Consider the following 18,982-nt stretch of genomic DNA (forward strand, 5'->3'; position numbering starts at 1 on the left):
GGGAAGGGAAGGGAAGGGAAGGGAAGAAGCACTGTTTGCTGTTTTAACCAACTGCTGCAATGCTGTTGAGAAGAGTAGAATATGGGAGAAGAACACTTGCTTTTTTTTTGGAGACGTTATTTTGGGTAATGATGGGGTCTCTCTGGAACTAAGTCACTTCATGCATGGATTGAATGTTCCTCAGATATAATGGGTAGTTTTGTCCCAGTGTATGTATATTTATACTAGATTATTTTTAATGGATTAATACTAATAGAAATACCATAAAGATTTGGTTAAGAATATTTAAAAAATATTAAATAGACTATTTCATTGAAGCCCAAGTTGTAGGCACAGCAGTGTTGGATTCAGATTATTGTAACAATCTGGTTTTATCCACAAAAGTTTCTAACAGGGTTTCCAAAAGAGAAAATTTCAAATACTCTGGCTTTGGGAAAAGGTCCCTAATGGTCCTTAATTTTTATAAATCAGAAATGAGAACTAGATGTTGAAATATCTTTGAGGATAGGGACCAAAACATTTAAGCAGTTACTGCATATGACAGTATAAGCCAAAAGATGCCTAATGATAGCTATGAAAATGTAATTAGGCATTGCTTCACAGAGTGCTTAAGTCTATGCATGAGGCAATGCTGATTGCCTTTGTAAATATGGTTATGAGTGTTGAAACTGAGAGGTTATTTTGTAACTTTTTAATAGAAGGACTTTAATACAGGATACATCATTGTGCAATAAATAATTCCTTTTGACATTTATTTTTATTTAGTTTCAGTTACATAAAGACCTTTCTATTAGAGATTCAACACATATTTTTCTCCAGAATTAAGTATGCTGAAAATCAAATCTAAAGTGAACATTTCACAGCACCGCTTTGTATGCAAAGCTTTCTAATAAATCTTCAATTTTACAAACACTGTAGCAGCAAAAAATGCTGAAAAAAGGCATAACATTATCCATCACAAGTGCATTTCCATGAGGAAGCCCATGACGAGATTTTGCGCCGTCCACCAGTATTTGTGTTCCCAGGAGGTAAGCAGGTCACCAATTTGGTAAGTACTTATCAGCATTTAAGCTTTCAGGTTTTTCAGTATATTTAGAGTGCTGACTTTCAGTTTTGCTTGAGTAGATTATAACTAATTCTAAGATGAACCCCAAGCTTTTTAATCAACTGTGACAAAAGCCTATATGCAGTTTTGAAAAGCAGTTCTGAAAGATGGAAATAAATTACCTCTTTATTTTCAATACCAGTAGAGTCTCATTTTCCATTTACACCATGTGATTCTTGTTAGTTGAGGGAGTTGCCATAAATTAGTCAGGGCAAATGAAGTCTGTAGCACAGCCATACTTCCTTTTTGCTTCAAAGCAATCATTTTAAAGCACAAATCACACACCCCCTCCCCCCCCCAAGATTTGATGTACTTTTCTCAGTGTTTATTTATTTTTATTTATAAAATAGTTAAAAATAATGTGAGTATCAAAATCCTACATAGACGAAAAAGTGGTTTTAATACAGGATTGGTCATGCACTGTGGTTAGAATAAATAACAACTTTCTTTCAGGGGAGAAAGTTTTTTAATAGTTTGACTTTTACAAACAGCTTCCTTACCTAGCTTAATCAAGCTGCAGAAATAGTTCTGAAGCATCACAAATAGCCTGGAAAAGACAGAACATAACATGAACCACTGAAAAAGGCATGCATGGTTTCGTAGGATTTTTAGAAAAAAAACTTGATCGAGAATGTTAAATTTTCTCCTAAATTTTTGGAACCCAGAACTTCCAGTCTCAGACTCCGAGCATATTTGGGAGCCTATTATTAAGCAAATAATTTGCTGAAATGTGCTTTTAAGAATTACCACATATCCCATTAAAATATATTGTTCATCCTAAAAGGTGAGATTTAATTGAAGGCCTCCCTAGCCTTTGAATTAACCAGCCTTAGATTTTGACAAAGAACTAAGAAAACAGTCCTAATAGCATACATTAAAATCACAGTATATGCTTTTCCACAGGTGACTATAAAGTAAGTGAAACTTGCTTTCTGGAACAAGAATTGGCTAGCAAGAGTTGCCAGTTCAAGTATAGGGTCATCGATCCAGAACATACCCTCTTTGTCCTTAGGCAGTAGACCGTGTACATACCACATAAACAGGTACAGACACATATATACACATACATGTAAGTACATGCACACACACATGTATCCCAAAGAGCAAGACTATAAAAGTCACATGTCCACCATTCACTATCAAAACGAGCTGATCACTTTTGTTGTTGGTTTCTGTTTTGGTTTGTTTTTTCTTTTGAGCACACACTATGTTCCTAAATTTTGGAAATGGTAGTTTCAATTAAGGTTCAAAAAAGTGACATGTTTCAGAATTCACAGACTGTGTTGAATGTAGGTTTTGCAGTGCTACAGGCATCACTGTGATCTTCCAAGAGCCCTCCTCTGCTTCTGAGCCTACAACACACATGTACTGTTGTTGAAATTAGGGAGAACTTTAGACCATTAGATTCTGTTATTCCATGTGATTAGACAGTGTCACAAACCAGTCTCCTCACTATTTGGCTGTTTTATGGCAAGGACATTTACTGTGACTTTTAGGAGCCTCAGTAGAAAAGCCTCTTCATGAACAGAATAATTTTTCTGGAAAAAAGACGCATAAAATATTCTTTTTTCTGTTATTAGCATTACGGAATAACTTTATCAAAAGAATGTATTATATGTTGCTCTAGTGTCTTACCTTGATTTACATTTCAGAAGTTTAAATACTTAAGAAAGTTTTGTGATAAGATTAGTTTCCTGGGGACCTGATCTGTCTCAAGATTTCTGTTTGTTTGGGAAACAAGACCCATAAGCAGTATAATAAGGAATGCCATGTAAAACACTGCAGAAAGCAGGGAATTCTTGCTGGAGGCTCTCTGAACTCAATTAACAGCAGAGCTGCAAACATACATATGTCTGTAGATATATATATGTATATAGGTGTACCAGCTAGTGTTTGCAGAACTGGGATGTAGATTTTTTAGTTAGCCCCAAAACCTCAATTATGGCACACACAGGGACTATGCCAGCTCATAAAGCTAATAAAATCTGTTAAGAGTCCTGGCACTGCAGTTCTGCATACAGTGTTGCTGGGTCTCTAAACCAAAGTAGAACAGATTCAGCATTTAGTCAAATAGTGTTCTTACTGTTGTCAAATCACAGTAATGAGATTTTGCCTTCTGATATAGGCAGTCTTGAGTGACAGAAGTGTCAGTCATGAAATTTCTGTCTCTGTCCTGATTGCCCTCCTTTTACACTGTTCTTAGGGAAGAACAGTGATCACAACTTGGCCAAAATGAGGTAAAATTATCTTCCCTCTGTTTTGCTCTCAGGAACAGACAGAAGATGAGCTGGAATAAGAAGAGGAAAGCAGCTATACCATCTCCCCATATGGGTATTAAAGACAGAACAATGTATGGGAGGCTCTGGATCAGCTGTTGAGGAGTGCATGAATCCCATTTTAAATTCTGCAATGCTATGCATGTCATGGGGGAAGGGAAGGCATGTCCAAACTGCCATCTTCTCTAAAGCACCAGAATGCAAAAAAAGAAGTCGGCTCAAAAATGAGAGGCAGAGGCCAAGAAAACAAGATGTAGGGAGACAGACACACATTACTGAGTGTCTGGATTGCTGTGGGACTGGGAGAATCTAGCTGATAGTTTGGGAAAAACTTGGCAGTGGGTGATAACAGGGTACTAAACAGAATAGTGATTTTGGAGGAGAAAGTACAGACTCTCCTCGCTAGCTGTAGTGTGTAACCCAGCCTGCAATTTGATCTCAGACAGGTTTTCTAGCAAGAACCCCTATGGTGGGAGCCAAAATTGCATCACTGGAAGTTTGTGAAAGTTGGCACACACCAGGGGCAACAAGAAAGAACTGAAAATGGAAATATGGACAAAGAAATATGATATCTTTCCCCTGAATAATCCAAGGACAATTTCATGCCTTTTCTGAGTAATGCTTCTTAATTATTTGAGGCTGGCAATGCTTTATTCTTTTACCACTCACTCTGTTGAAGTAATAAACACTGATCATCACAAACAAAGCTTAAAAGTACTTTTAGAAATATCAGATTGTGGAAAACTTCCCACCTACTTCATCTCATAAGACTCTTTACAAACAAGAGGGTAGAACCCAGTCATGAAATACCTCCTGTGTGGGGGGTGCTTCCTACTGCTTCACTCGGGGACAATCCCCTTTCCTCAGGATCTGGCTATCACCATGTGCCTTGCTGCCTGTAAATAGTTTTCCTCTAATTGTTCATTGTCTCTGACCTGGTTTTCTTACCTAGTTTTATTCTGCTTAACTCTGTTATCTTCAGAAAAGTATGTTTCTTCTGATACACTCTGGCATACATGAAGAGATTCAAGTCCTTTTTCTACACAAATACAAGTGAAAGCATACCTCCTTTCTACAGCTTATCCTTAATTTCCTGTCCCTCTGTATCTCTTTATGAATTATCTATGAATTGGTGTTAAAGCTGAAAAGCAGCTAGGCTAAATTTGTATTAAATTTGCATTTGTATTTGTATTAAACAACTACATTGTTGTTCTATAAACTAACAAAAATAGGTGATTATCTGCTTGTCCATATCTTAAGGAACAGTTTTTAAGAGCTTGGATTTCTTTCATAAGGAGAGGGCATTTAAATACATGGAAGAACATTTATTTCCTGTGCTTGATTTCTTTCCCCATGAGGTGATGCAATCTGTTTGGGGGCCTGGAGAGATGAGAGAAGGAGCATAAAAGGTAAGTCCTAGAAGTTGGTGTGGAGACGAAATTGAAGGGAGAGGAATAATGGTGGGCTGGAAGCAGCCGACCAAATTGACATTTAATGGAAGGGTGCTAGGGAGCAATGCCAGTGGGAGGTGTTTTGTCCCTTGACTCGCACGAGAGGGGACTAAGCTGCTTCTTTTCTGTATTAAACACAAGAGGAAATGTTTTCCTGTTTCCTGAAGACCGATGAAAGATTTCACAAGACTGCAAGTGCCAATGGGCTATCACTAGGGTGGCTTCAGAGCCGTGCCACTGGACTAGGTATTCAGGACCTCCACCATCCCAAGGATGAACTACAAAGGAGGGAGAAGAAGACAAATTAGCACTTTTGTCGTTTGTTCCCTGAGAAAGGGCTCCCACCCCCGCGGGACAGGCACCCCAGGCTGCCCTGAACCCGGGGCAGCACGGGCTGAGAGGATCACCCACCCCCAAAAAAAGTTAGAAACCCTGCCGCTGTCAGGGACTCGATGGCTCCGTCCAGTCCGCCCCTCGGGTTCCGCGCAGGCGGTGGGGAGGCTCAGCCCCTCCTGCCCCGCCTGGGGCCACTCGCTCGCTAATTGCTCCTCTCGCATCGACCGAGCACGGGGCGGGGGGGCCGCAGCCGCCGCCCCGGCGCTATTTGAGGGCGGGCGGCGCCGCTCCGCACCTGGCCCGTCCCGTCCCGTCCTCCCTCCGCAATCCCCGGGCATGGCCGGGGTCGAAGCCGCCGCCGATGAGTTCCGCGATGTGATCCGCAGCCGCTCGGGTAGGCACCGCTCCGCGCCCTTCTCGTCCCCTCCGGCGGGGCAGGATGAGCGCGATGCAGCGCTCGGGAGTCGTTTGGCCTTGTTCGTTTGTTTTGGGGGTTTTTTTTCGGTGCTTTTCAAAATTATTTGTTATTATTAGCTCAACTTTTCCTTTACGCTGTGCGGCATAGAAGGGGTTCGGCCGCTCGCTGGCTCAGTGGCTCGCTGGGCGAATCGCGCATCCCGCCGTGACAGGCGGTGTCCGTCTCCCAACAAATGAGAGTCGCCGTGCGGGTCCCCCCTCCCCTCCCAGCTGTCCCCTACCTTAGGTTGTGTTGAATGTGTGTCGCTTGTGTAGCGGGGCAGGTCGTTAAAGCTGTAAATGGGAACAGCTGTAAGGCTCCCCCAGAGGATAAAGTTTCAGGTGCCGGGGCTCTTTTTTTTTTTTTTGCCTCTTAGTGCTGGAAAGAAACCAAACCCATGCTAGTAAAGGTATTTATAGACCATTCACCATTTACTCATTTGCAGTGCGAGTGCGTGTGGAGGTACAAATTAACTCTTCTTGAAGCTGTCTGTGCTTGCCCAGTCAACAAGCCTTAAAATAGTAGTGCCGTTAGACAGATAAATGACTTTTTAAAAATTATCTGTGCTGCACTTGTTGTAAGAAACAGCAACAAAACACTTGTCATGTACTATGGAATAATTAGGGCTTCTACAGGAATTTTAACTTGGACAGTTTTTGGATGGTAGGAAGTAGAACTTAGGTTTTCTATGATAAGTTTTGTGAATGTTGGTTTTAGTCTGGTAGTGTAAAGACACTTTTGCAGCAGTATTTGGTGTTTTCCTGCTGAAGTCTCAGTGGTGCAGTTCCTGAAGATCTTGTAGCAAAGTGTTTTTTCTAGTGTTATCAGCCTACTGTGTTTCTTCTCATACTAATTGCTTCTCCTTCAATTTGGCGTCTAAAAGGATGGCTATTGCCCTAGTGGGAGTACAAAGTGGTGGGGCTGGGTGGCTGTTCAGATTTTTTTCCCAAGACCTGCTTTTGGCTTCTGTGTCATGTCCTTTAACTAGGTTTCTGCACCATGAGGAGAATGTGAAAGCAAAAAAGTGTCTGGTGAGCTGTCTCCATAGTCATTCCTGGTTAGGCTACTTGTGTTACCTCTTATAGCAGCACATGTTCCCTGTTCTATACTTAGCTCCCTTACAGTTTAGGGGGTGTAAAATGCAGAATGAGTGCACCACAGAAAAAAGCTCCCTTCATTTAAAGGCTTGTCCTGTTAGTGTATAATGATGTACTTGGGCAGTTGCTGGGTGGAGATGAAAGAACTTGAAGGCTGGAAAAAATGATGTCTTCAGGTCCATGTGATTTTCAGAAAGTTGCATTTAGTAACCCTACTGTTACCTGATTAAAACTCTGAAATGAGAGTGCTTTCTTCCCATTTCTTTTTCCCTGTAGCTAGTAGCTACTTTCAATGTTCAGTTAGATTTCCCATTTTAAAAATTCATAATTGAGAACAGACGCTCTCTGAAAAGCTAGACAGGAAACGTTACCTATGCATTGCCTAATTATCCCTTATACTCCCTGTTTCACTTGGAAAGTCTGTTTCCAGATCAACTTCAGTGGCAATATGTTAGGTGCATTGTATCATAATAAGTGTGAGATCTCAAATGTCTCCAAAATGTTTTTCTAGTTTCTTGCTATAAAGTAGTATCAAAATTTAGATATTAGCAGTAGACATGGAACAAACATTTGGGCTTCTTAATTGGGCATGATTCCCAGGTGTATTATCTATGATAAATAAGGAACGGGATCAGTTTAAGAATCATAGAATTGCCCCAGATGTTTATAAGCCTGGAGAGATAAGGAAATTCAATTTCCATGGTAATATTCATCACAGGTGTACCTTTTTCTTTTTTTTTTTTTGAAGCTGTATACCCCACAGTGATCTCTTACTCCTGCTTATCTTTCATTGTTATTATCTAACTTTGAAATGCATTGCTTAAAACCTGACTATGGATTTGGGTAGAAATAATATATAACAAATTAATGCAGCTGTTGGCACAAGTAAGCTGAGAAGAACTTGGTGAGATGGTGTTTATAAGCCTGATGGTAGGTTCATTTTAGACTGGAGGCTTTTTTGTTACCCATTACCTACGGTAGGGCATTTTTGGAGTTTGCATGTCCAAACAAATGGTGTATCCCTTCTCGAAAAGTTTTTGGTTGGAAGTTTTAGAAGGGATTCTCAAGAGTGAAATGCTGACACAGCATAATCATAAGCACACCTTAACCACGTAGTAATGGTAAAGAGACTAAATTGTTCTCAGGAGGCACTTTGGGACTTGCAGAAAAGATTTTGTGACCCATTAAGGAAGATCTTAGTGACTGAAAGTGAAGGTAGCAAGCCCTTGGAGACTTTGGGCATCAAGTACTGAAGGAGCTCTACAAGAGATTATATCCCACTTGTTTTTTACTGTGTTTATATTAATTTCATGCTTCAGGGATCTGTTGCTTTCTGGCAGCTCCTGGATACAAAGTTTGACCTTTGGTAGGTGCAGGTTTTGTCTTCTCATGAAACTAGAAAAATATAAGGCAGAATATGTTGCCATACTTGCCATATCAAAATATTCCACACTCCTGGATTTGAGGTTGTATTCAAAACTCGGAGCACGAATATTTGAGTAAGGTGAATGGGCTGATGCAGATAGCATTAATTTGGGCACCCTGCTGTTAGTTCTAAAAAAAATAATTGGAAAAAGTTATGAGGATTCGCTTTATGTAATGACAAAATAAAATCTTAAAATTAAATCTTGTTAGCACAATTTATGGGAAAGCAGACTCTGTCAAATATTTTTTTTCTGTTAATCAATTTGATTGATGAAATAATTTCTTGTAGTATATTACAACACCAAAAAAATAGCACTAGCAATAAAATGCTAACATTTTATTGTGTGTTTAAAACACACAAAACAGTCGTATTGCAAAAGATGCCATTGGGGAATTATAATAGAATTAAGTTTTCCTTGTTGTATCTCTGTGGGCATAATTACTAGCTCTGACACTATTTCATCATTTTTCACTTTCACTCATATGGAATGGCTCAAGTTGCTTGAGCTTTGAAGAAGATTCACATGTATGCAGAGCTTAGGAGTGAGGAATGTAAGCTGTGCTGCCAGAGAGAGAGAATAATTTAGTGCTCACTGTAGAGGCTCTGTTCAGCATGTCCTTGTAATGTGATGGCATAGGGACATAGGTGTAGGAAAGTTATTCTTGACTGTTGTATATGGCATGGCTGATTCTAGTATGAGAAATCTGTTTGAAAGTATCCACAAAACCTTAAATCCAAGGCAAATATCTATGGAGCTCACCCAATAATTTTTTAAGCCTTCTTTATTAGGTGTTGCACAAGTAACTTTGTAACTTTATTTGAGTATATTCATGGTCAGAAAATCCTTGATGCTGAAGACCTTCCAGGGAAGGAAATAGTAAGAAGGGAAAAGTCCAAAGCTAACAAATTTAATTTCAAGCGTGTGATCTCTTGAACAGAGAAGATGATTAACCTCTGGGGATAGATCCTCCATCTCTAGATGTGCTTGGTCCAGCATTTGGTACTTTGTAAAGTGTGCTTTACTCAAATTCAAGTTACTGGATTCAGTATTTAAGACCCTGTCTTAAAACATCAGTCCAGTCATCTGTGTTATGGTCCCTTCTGGCCACAATAGCATTCATTTGTGAGCCTTTTCTAAATAGAAGGACACTTTCTGCCTGGCTCTTCAATTTAATGTTTGCCATCAGAACTGGGCCTTCTCCAAACCAGACAGATCACCCTGTTTCTTGCTGGTGTGAAACCAAAGCTGAACATATTCCTTTTGCCCTATGTGGGGGCACTGGCAATTCTTAAAATATCTGTGCTAAACCAAAATCCATCTGGGTTTTGAGGTTAGTGGGATAAGATTGATCCAAAGAGCTGTTGAGATAGTATGAGCAAAGAGACAGTGTAAAACAACTGCAAATGTGATCAATACAAGTTGCAGTCACTTCCCTAACCATTAATAAGCATTCCAATGTACTAAGTGTGGATCTTTGATATATCATACTTGATACCATGCTTGGATAAATGGATGTTGCAGAGCTTAATAAAAGCTATTTTTGTGATTTTAGAAGAACATGTGGATTCGATTTCTCAGAATTACTTTGCTGGCTTTGGTTAAATATCACCCATCAAGTCTCAAATGCATTTGTATGTTTGCTGTGTTAAAACTTCTTTAAAAAAAGAATGTAAATAGAACTCAAAGCAGAGAGTGAGTTGTTTTCTGAAATAAAAAGTCCGTGTGCCACAAACACTTTTTCATCAATTTAATGAAGATTTCAATTTCATTATTACTGTTACAGAGCTTAGTAACTGTAGTCATGATTAGCAAAACAAAGCCCTCTAATTTCTTCAGTTCACAATGGAGCCTTTAGAAAAGGACTTAAGACCTCATTTTTTCTGAACTTTTAGCAAAAATTATGCAGATCTGGAGTAAGCTGCTGTTTTAACTTGATGATTTCACTTAGAAGAATGATTTACCGTGCGTTAGGGCTTGAGAGTAAGGACTCAATCTTTCCTATCCACGTTGCCTTCTGCTAAGTTGCGTGACTTGCAGTTCTGACTAGAAGACAACTGTTGTGGTCTTCATGTACAGAATAACAATTGTTAGGAGTTGACACTAGACAGTGTTAACCAAGTTTCCAGAATATACACTTGCTTTCCTTTTGTACTTTAATGCCCTTAAAACGTAAGGCTACAATCTGTAGTGGTGATAAAGGCAGTTAAATAGACATATTTCTTTTCCTCCCTTCCTCTGCCCTCCACCAGCATCACTGATGTGTAAACTGTAGGTAACTATGAGTATTAGTACATACCCCAAACTGGATAATTTGAGTAGGTACTTCTCCCCTTCTCCTTCAAGCATCCAGAGACCTGACAGATTTTCCAGAGTTCCTCAGTGCAGCGGGAACAGCAGGGGATGTGCTCTGCCTGTTTGGCTGAAGCACGTCACACTCGCCCTGCACCCAAGGATGCCATGGGAATATTAGCAAATATGCCTGAGAAAACAAGTGACTCTACAACTGTATCTGCATAACAAAGTCTATATCCTGAATCTGAGGTGATTGTTGATGTGGGAAACCTCCTCTGCCAGCGTAGCTGTGCTCTGCTGAGCATCATGATGCTCATATGCCAGGTGGCTGGAACAGGACGTTCACTGTGCCCAAACGCACATGCTGCTGCTTGTTAGAGTGTTAAAATGGCATTCACAGGGTACTGCTGGGCTAGCAGATAAGTGATATCTCCACTGAATCTATCTGAGCTTTAGTGGCATGCTAGTGTGGCATTGCTGCTCCAGCTGCAAAGAATTGGATCCCCTTCAAAAATAAAAGAAATGCCTTCATGGCTGCTGAGGGTGGAGCCCTGGCTCTGATGAATCATCAGTGCTTTGCAGTAAAGGGAGACATGTGCATGGTATCTCTATTCCTAGAAGTGCAGTGTGTGGGAGGAACTGTGGATCTTGTCCAAAAAGATTTTAGGGGTGAGTGAAGCTACTGTATAAGGGGAAAGTACAGGGTCTGTGGTTATAAATCTCATGCATGTGTAAAAATAAATATTTATACATAAATATTTCTCAATACAAAATTTGGAGGTTGAATGGATAGACTTTTATATCACTTAAAGCAAAAAAGAAAACAGTGCTGATAAATTTGAATGAAATGAAATTAAAATGTTGATATTAACTGTTTAGGCTAGTTCCTGGTCTTGCCAGTTCATCCCTGATTTTGTGAGACACTTGTAGCATGCAAAGCAATTGTAGGACAAACGCTGCTAGTGATGTGGTAGTAATATCCTCCCCACTTCAGGACACTGATATCTTCACCCCACTTCAGGACATAGATAAACTGGATTTAATAAGCAGAATTAACTAGAAATTTTTGGCAATGTTAAGAAGCACAGCCTGTAAAGGTGTCTATGAAGAGGTGATTTTTAAATACATGGTTTAGATATGTAAAAGAATTTAATCACTGCAGTAAAAAAAATTCCTGAGTTCAGGCCTTCATCCTATGCCTTAAACTATTGTACTCTGCCTTAAATTATTGTACTCTAATCAGTTTCTTTTTTTGTTTGTTGGTTTTCTTCAAATAAACTAAATTATTTATGTTTCTCGTGCTGTAATTAAGTTTCCAGCTTTTTGTTTTTATTTTGAGGTATTTCCATTATTTCTATTATACTTGACAGGTTTCAATTTTGTTTGTTTGTTGGGTGGATTTTTTTGTTGTTTTTTTAAATCAGAATGAGAACCTAACCATTCATTATATAATCTGCTCATGTTGGTATAACAGATGCCTTACTCTGTAGGATGAAAACTTGGTTTTTGGGTAGTTAGGTGGATATTTTTTTTTTCCCTACTTATGCATTTAGAAAGCATGGGATCTGGTATGCTCGGAAGTGCTGATCACTTGCAGCTTCACTTACAGCTGAACTGAATTGAAGGGGATGAAAATCACTCCTAAAGGCATTACCAAAATGTCTTAAAACTTAACTCCTGTTAAGCACTAGCCTCTGCTCCATAACATTGTTTTTTCATTTCAATGTTAAAAGGTCATCTAAACAGTGGTTTATTTAAAATACTAAATTTAATAGCTTGCTCTTTAAATATCTGTGTTTAATTGCCTGCCTTCTGTATACTGTTGCCTTGACAACAGTATTTTTGTATGCTGAGAAGTTGTGATATTTCAAATGTCAATCTAAAGAAACACTATAGGTGTCTTAAACTAGCTTTAGAACTGCAGCATCTGTAAACAATTTTTGCTAGTTAAGTGCAGGTATGTCAGTTGTGTACTGCAGATGATTCTATCCTGTGGATAAGTGCTCAGATCTTGTAATTATCTGTAGGACATTAAAGGTAATGAATTTATTTTCATTAAAGGCATCTCCTGCAATTTGAGTTTTAAATGGGCAGAACTCAATCCAACACTTTTTTTTCTTTCACCTTTTTAAGGTAGGAATAATTCACTGACTTCAATGAAGTGGTGACTTATTTGTGGTTATCAACAGTGGTGGGGAGGGGGAGGAAGGGGGACCCATCTTGGCATTAGGTAAGTTTGAAGTATAAATGTCTTTCTTGAGAAAGCTAAACCATCTCTTACTGGGTACCAGTGAGTGTACAGTGCCCCATCCATTGTTGAATCTCTGTAATTAGTTTGAATACAACTCTTCTTTCTGCAGCTTTATGGGCAATGTGCCACTTTGTGTAACCTGGCAAGTATTGTACTGAATTTCAAGGTCAGTTTTTTGCTGTCCTTATCCTATGGGATTGGTATTAAGAACAGAATATGATTGAGTTATGCTGCAGCATGCAATCAGATACCAGAAATAGTTTTATCTACATCAAGTCTTGGAAGTGGTTGTTGGATTGCTTCTAAAGTGCACTTTGGCTTGGATATTGAAGTCATAGTTTGGATCATCATTTTGAAACATCAGTCTGTTTATTATACAGATAATGCACTGTTTAACTAATTTATTTTCTTGTTTAGAAGACTGATTGAATTGTAAAGAAATATACATGAACTAAAGCAGTTTATATTTTGTTTGTAGCTTGCAAAAGCTCTTTTTACCTTTTTTGCAGCCAGCATATCAAAGAGGAAGTGCACTCTTATCTAATTACTTAGGGTGTTTTCCCTGCCTAACAATTTTCATTTCTGCCTTGTACAAGAAGCAAAAGAAAAAAAAAAGGCAAACTGCAATGTGTATCAGACTTTCCCCCAAATACAATATTCTACCTAAGTTTAAGATAATCATGGAGGCAAGAAGGAGCCGTAAAGAATGTGAATTAGTGAAAACTTCTGAAGGAGCTGTGGTCCCAAATAAGCTTGCTGAAAAAAGTGTCTAGTAGTGTTTTAATCAAAAGGCAAGGTATATCTTAGGGAATATTATCTGACTTGTATCTTGAGGTGGTATAGCAACAAGTAATCACTGAAATAAAACTGTTATTAAACTATGATTTCATGACATTGTGATGTTAACTTTTTGCTAGATAAGAATCTGCTGTTCTTATTTTCTGTAATGGCAAGGAACACTTGCTATTTTAATGTTTGGAATTTATCAGACTGTGTACACACAGATTAATATGACAATTCAAGTTTCTGTCATAAGATTAGTGGAAATAGGCTAGCATAATAAAGGTTGTTTAATAAATTTATATTCAATAATATTTCTGGTTTTTATGGCCCGTGTTTGCTGTGAACCATCTTTGTGAACTGGCTTCATTCTTGCAAACTGACTTTAAAGTGTGAAGCATAAGTCATTTACACCTATGACTTAAACCTATTTCTTTAGTCCCAAGTGTACCTTACCCTAAAGAGAGGATGCCCCTAGAATTGTATCTAGAATCACAGTAATCACATATGTTCGTGACAAATCTAGCAACTGGGAAAACAAAATCTTCTCTACAGCACTTTTGTGTTGTTGTGTTTTTTCCATCCACAATAATTAAGCTAATTCAATTATGCTTTGTGTGATCTTTCCCCTTTCATCTCAAGTGTAATGTTTTGCTGAACACTAGAGGGAAATTACTAAGGATTGGCAACGTGCACTTGCTAAATATTCTTCCTATGAATGCTAGCTGCCTCCTCAGAAGGATTTCTGCTTGTTGTGGATTTAAACAATGATGACTTCATTATCTTGAAGCTCTGGAAAAGTCTCACTGGTCTCTACTTTGACTGAAATGCCAGTGTGCTGTGGAAAATGTGTGAATCTGCAGAGGACTTGCAGTTTGGTTGGGGTTCTTCCCCCGTGGATTCCTGCACCCAACAGATGGGTGAAGAAAACTTCTACTGTGTGAAGAAACCTTCTGGTCTGCTTCCCAATCCATATTGGACTTGCTAAATTTATGTTGATGCAGTCATATTTTTTTCCCTCCTCTTTGTGATGCCGGTGACAGCAATAATGACTAATGTTGGGAGATGCCTTGTCCTCTGGGATGACTGCTGGGTTCTGAGTTGGGTTTTTTTTTCTCAACTGTAAAATTAGCAATAGAGAAGGAGAAAGCTACAGGTTGAGGCCTGGTAACACTGCACCAAAATTTGCAACTTGTTCAACACTTGCATGCTGGCTTGATCAGAGCTGTGTAGTGTGGATGTAACTTGAAGCTGCTTCTGTTAAGTTCCTGCACATGCAGATTCTGAAAGTAGTCAAGGGAGAATCTGGTTAACTAGAGATAATTAAAGGAAACAATGAGTACTAATTGGATATAATGTCCTACAGTAAAAGTTGGTAAACTTCCCCTGACCCCTGGAGGGGGGGAAGAAAATAAAAATATTTGTTTGAATATAAACCAGAAGGGTAAAAGTGATGGTCCTTAGGCAGTCTTATCCCTTCCTGCTGAGCTGTTCCAATGACCTTGTCTAGAATTGTGGTCTTATGGGTTTTTACAAGGCGTCCTTCTAAACAGAGAAGTGAGTCCACAAATGAAGTGTGAGGTCATGATTTGCATGGCAGAGTAGAAAATTAATTCATCATGATGATTGCTATTTGGTTGATAGTTAAACAGAGGCATAGATAATACTAATGCATTCTTCTTGCAGGACTGAGAAGTCAATTAAACCCTATGCAGCTGAGACAGATTCCTTTTCATAAAGATTTCTTTCAAGGCTCATGTGACTTCCTCCAGATAATAAATTAGCAACTGAGAATGGAATACCAAAGTCAGTTTCATTCTTTAAACTCTTAATATCAACTCCCTCAGGATACTTTGGGGAAAAAATCAGCTACAGTAGATTTTTGTTTTTCCCCTCCTTAGAAATTGGCTCTTAAAAAAAAAAAAAATCCCGGAATGACTCATTTAGGCTTATGTAAAATATTCTGCTAGAAAGTTCTTAGTGATGTGATATGTCAGGATTTCAGTCTTCTGTTGTGGGAAAGAAGAGAAGGTATGGTGCATAGACACATGATACTGCAGTCAAACAACTAATTCATATTCAAAATATAAGCACTCACCAGGAGCAGTTTAAAGCTTCTTCAATTCTAGAGTAGTTTTAAAAGCTCCAGAGCTTACATTTAAGTACTGTGTCTTTGTGGTTAGTCTTTTTAAAACTATTATTTCTGCTTAATTAGTATTAACAATATCTTTCATCTCTGTAGCTGTTGCAATTTGAATAATACTTCCAAGTTTTAAACAACTCACTTCCTGAAATTGTTCTGCAAATTATTTGTTATGTAGATTATAATAGAGGGGGAAGTTTTTGAAGCATCAATCTGAATAAACATGGTGAAATCCCAGCTTCATTATGAAAGATGAATCTAATGCTCCTTGTTCCAAAATGTTATACCTTCTAGCATCCTAAATAGATAAGGCAATATCAATTGAACTGCAGAGATATAATATTTAAAGTCATGCTTTGTCTTTCATGAGTCCCTCTTACAGATAGAAGAGAGAAGGATTCTTTCTTCTATCTGAAATAGAAATAATGCTTTCCTTAAAGGAAAATTTTCTTTGAGAAAGAAAAGCTCACCAAGAATTGTAGTCATGGAACAGGGAGACGAGATTTAGCTAAATTTGGGATTATTTGCCAATACATGCCATAATAGGGACAGATGGAGAACCTTCTGCTTAGTATAGGTCTGCAGAAAATCCCTGATTCTTTGTGTTTAAAATAGCCCAAACAAAAACGAACCAAACAAAAGCACAATCAACCCCCCCCAACCCCACCCACATCAACAAATACTGCAACAAAACAAAAAACCCCAAACCAACAAAATACAACAACAAAAAAGCTTCCAGACAGCCTCTTTGCTTCCCAGACTGTGAGAGAAAAGCTAATTGAGTTTCCTGGCCATAGCAGCCTGATATGTTGCAGCTCTGACTCTCCAGTGTTAATTAACTGTTAATCTATTTGTAAGGAAGGAAGATGAATCTGTTGTATTTCAAATGTGGATGGTCATTCTCTGAAAAAACCGCAATTTTACCTCACATTCACACCCTGACTGAACCTAATCTCCTGAGCAGGCTTTACCTGGCTTCAGAGGGTGCTTCTGCATGTCCACTTGCCGCTGGGATGCATGTACCACTGCTGTGCACCCAAGAGGGATGTATGTACTCATCATGTGGAGTAGAGGGTCCTGTCAGAACTGAGTGCAGTTTGCTGGAGTTGATAATGCTTTTAAGTGAAGTTGCAAGTTAAACATAGGCTGTTTCTTTATCAGAGACCAAGGCTACCAGCAGCCTGATCTGTAGGCTGGGCTCCTGACATGTTAGTCCTAGCTGCTAGACAGTGATCCAAAAATAATGTGATGGTAGCTGTTGGCACTTCTGGAAATGGAGTACCATGTGAATAATATTGTATCATAAAAAAATAAGGGATGATTTAGTACTCTGGTGGTTGAAAGCAGTGGGTGGTTGGGTTTTCTAGTAAGTGGGATTCTAGTAGAGAAGAAAAAGGCTTGTGTGTTTGTTACAAACGCTGTGGTTCCCTGTCAGAGCACTGTTAACAAAGGAGAGATGAAGATTCAAAATAGACAAATGTGTTCCCTGTAAATAACACCGTGATGTGTGGTAGATAATGCAATTATTCGAGTGCTGTATTAGTTGAAAACAAGTTTTTAAATACTGGTAGAAGGGGTGTATTCTATGTGTGTCTACCTAGGCAGGTGGAAAGCTTGTGAAGAAAAAAGTATACTATCTTAAAAATCTAAATTAATTGACAGTGACTGATTGGGGAGGAATATCTTATTCTCTGCTGTGTCTCAGGTGTCTATAACAGATATATATTCTAACTGGGGAAGAAAAAAGATTAATTTAACTTCAGATTCCTTACTAAATAATTCCATGTAATTAAATTAGAATGCTGCTTGCAGCAGTTTGCAAAACACTTGTCAAAGTAAAGAGCAACTTGGCATATTTTTTGTTTTCAGAGCTTCAAGAGCCAAATAATTTCAATCCAACTAGATCCTAAAACTGGCACTGGAATTAAACCTACCTTTTTTTTTTTTTTTAATAAGAGATTACCTGTGTAGAAACTGATTTCAGAGGCATTTCTTATAGACAGGAGTGTGACTGAAATGAGGATATCCCTTTGGGGGGTTGTTGTGAACCAGAAATTGCGTTGAATTACCTTCAGTGAATATGCAGCTTATTTAATGAAGTGATGAGCAAAGTACATAAGCCTAAATACACTAAAAGAGAACAGAAGCTGTGAGTTTTGTAGATATAATTATGCATGGGTTTTCATCTGTTTCTTCCCCCTTGCCCTAATGGGAAGTTCATAAAATTTTAAGAAAGCTAAATTCAACTGTTTTGTCAATGCATGTGTTTATTCAAAGATAGTCTATTCAAGCATGAACAAAGAGACTTCAGAGTCAATTATCAAAATCAGTAGAAAATGCAGGTGTGTGAAATGTACCTTTTTTTTTACATACAAAAAGCGCCTGATGTTTTGTAATGAATCAGCTCAAGTTTATGTAATGAGGGGGTTTGTGCTTGCATTATTTGAATGCTGATTTTCTATCTCAATTCAAGAAAGTTTACTAGCAATGCCACAGGATCACTCACTTCTAAAATACAGCACCGGTACTTAAGTAATGCTTATGAGTTAACTTTGAGTTGTTTCATAGCATGTAGCATATCCTAGACATGGTGTTGCTTGTGATGCTTGAAGTAGGGTTCCAAACTACACTGTTCTGTGAAATTAATACATTTTGACTGAGTTTGCTGATAAGCATATCTAAGATTATTTTTTTTTCCCAGAAAAAAACAAAATCCAATGATCTGTGATTTAGTGCAATCCTGTTATATTCAGGTACATGTTTCAAAGCAATAATTGCAGTAGACTCTTGGTTAAGAAAGCTTAGTGTCCTGTAGTATTTAATATCTACAGCTTTCTTCTGTAGGAATTCATCTTAACTAGCATCGATATTTTGGTGTTTTGAAGAGGTAAAGAGGTCATATACTAGTAACTGAGTGATATGTCTAAATATTAAAAAAAAAAAAAAATCTCCCAAACCACAACAACACAAACCAGTACAAAATACAGTTTGTGTTCCTTTAGTCAGGGCCATGTTCCCCTGTCTTCCTAGGTACATTAATTCATTTTGATTTCTAGAGCTTCAATTTCCTGAAAGAGCAATGGGACCACACTTCTTTGCTTAAGAGGTAATTCTGAGATATCATTTTATAATGTTCTTGGATTATCTTAATAAATGCTTTTATCAGAAATATAATACAGCTGTAATGAAATTAGGGTTCAAAGGAAAATTTGCAATAGTAGAAGAGATGTCAAGAGTACCAGTTCAGCTTGTCTTTTTCCTCCTTTGTCCAGCCTTAACAAACGAAAGTGTCAGTGGAGATGAAGGAGGGAGTGCTTACATAAGATGCAAGTTATTCCCTGTCAATACTGTTTATTGATCAGAATAT

The sequence above is a fragment of the Corapipo altera genome, unplaced genomic scaffold, assembly GCF_003945725.1.
Source record: "Corapipo altera isolate COAL_440 unplaced genomic scaffold, ASM394572v1 0, whole genome shotgun sequence".
Lineage (NCBI taxonomy): Eukaryota > Metazoa > Chordata > Aves > Passeriformes > Pipridae > Corapipo > Corapipo altera.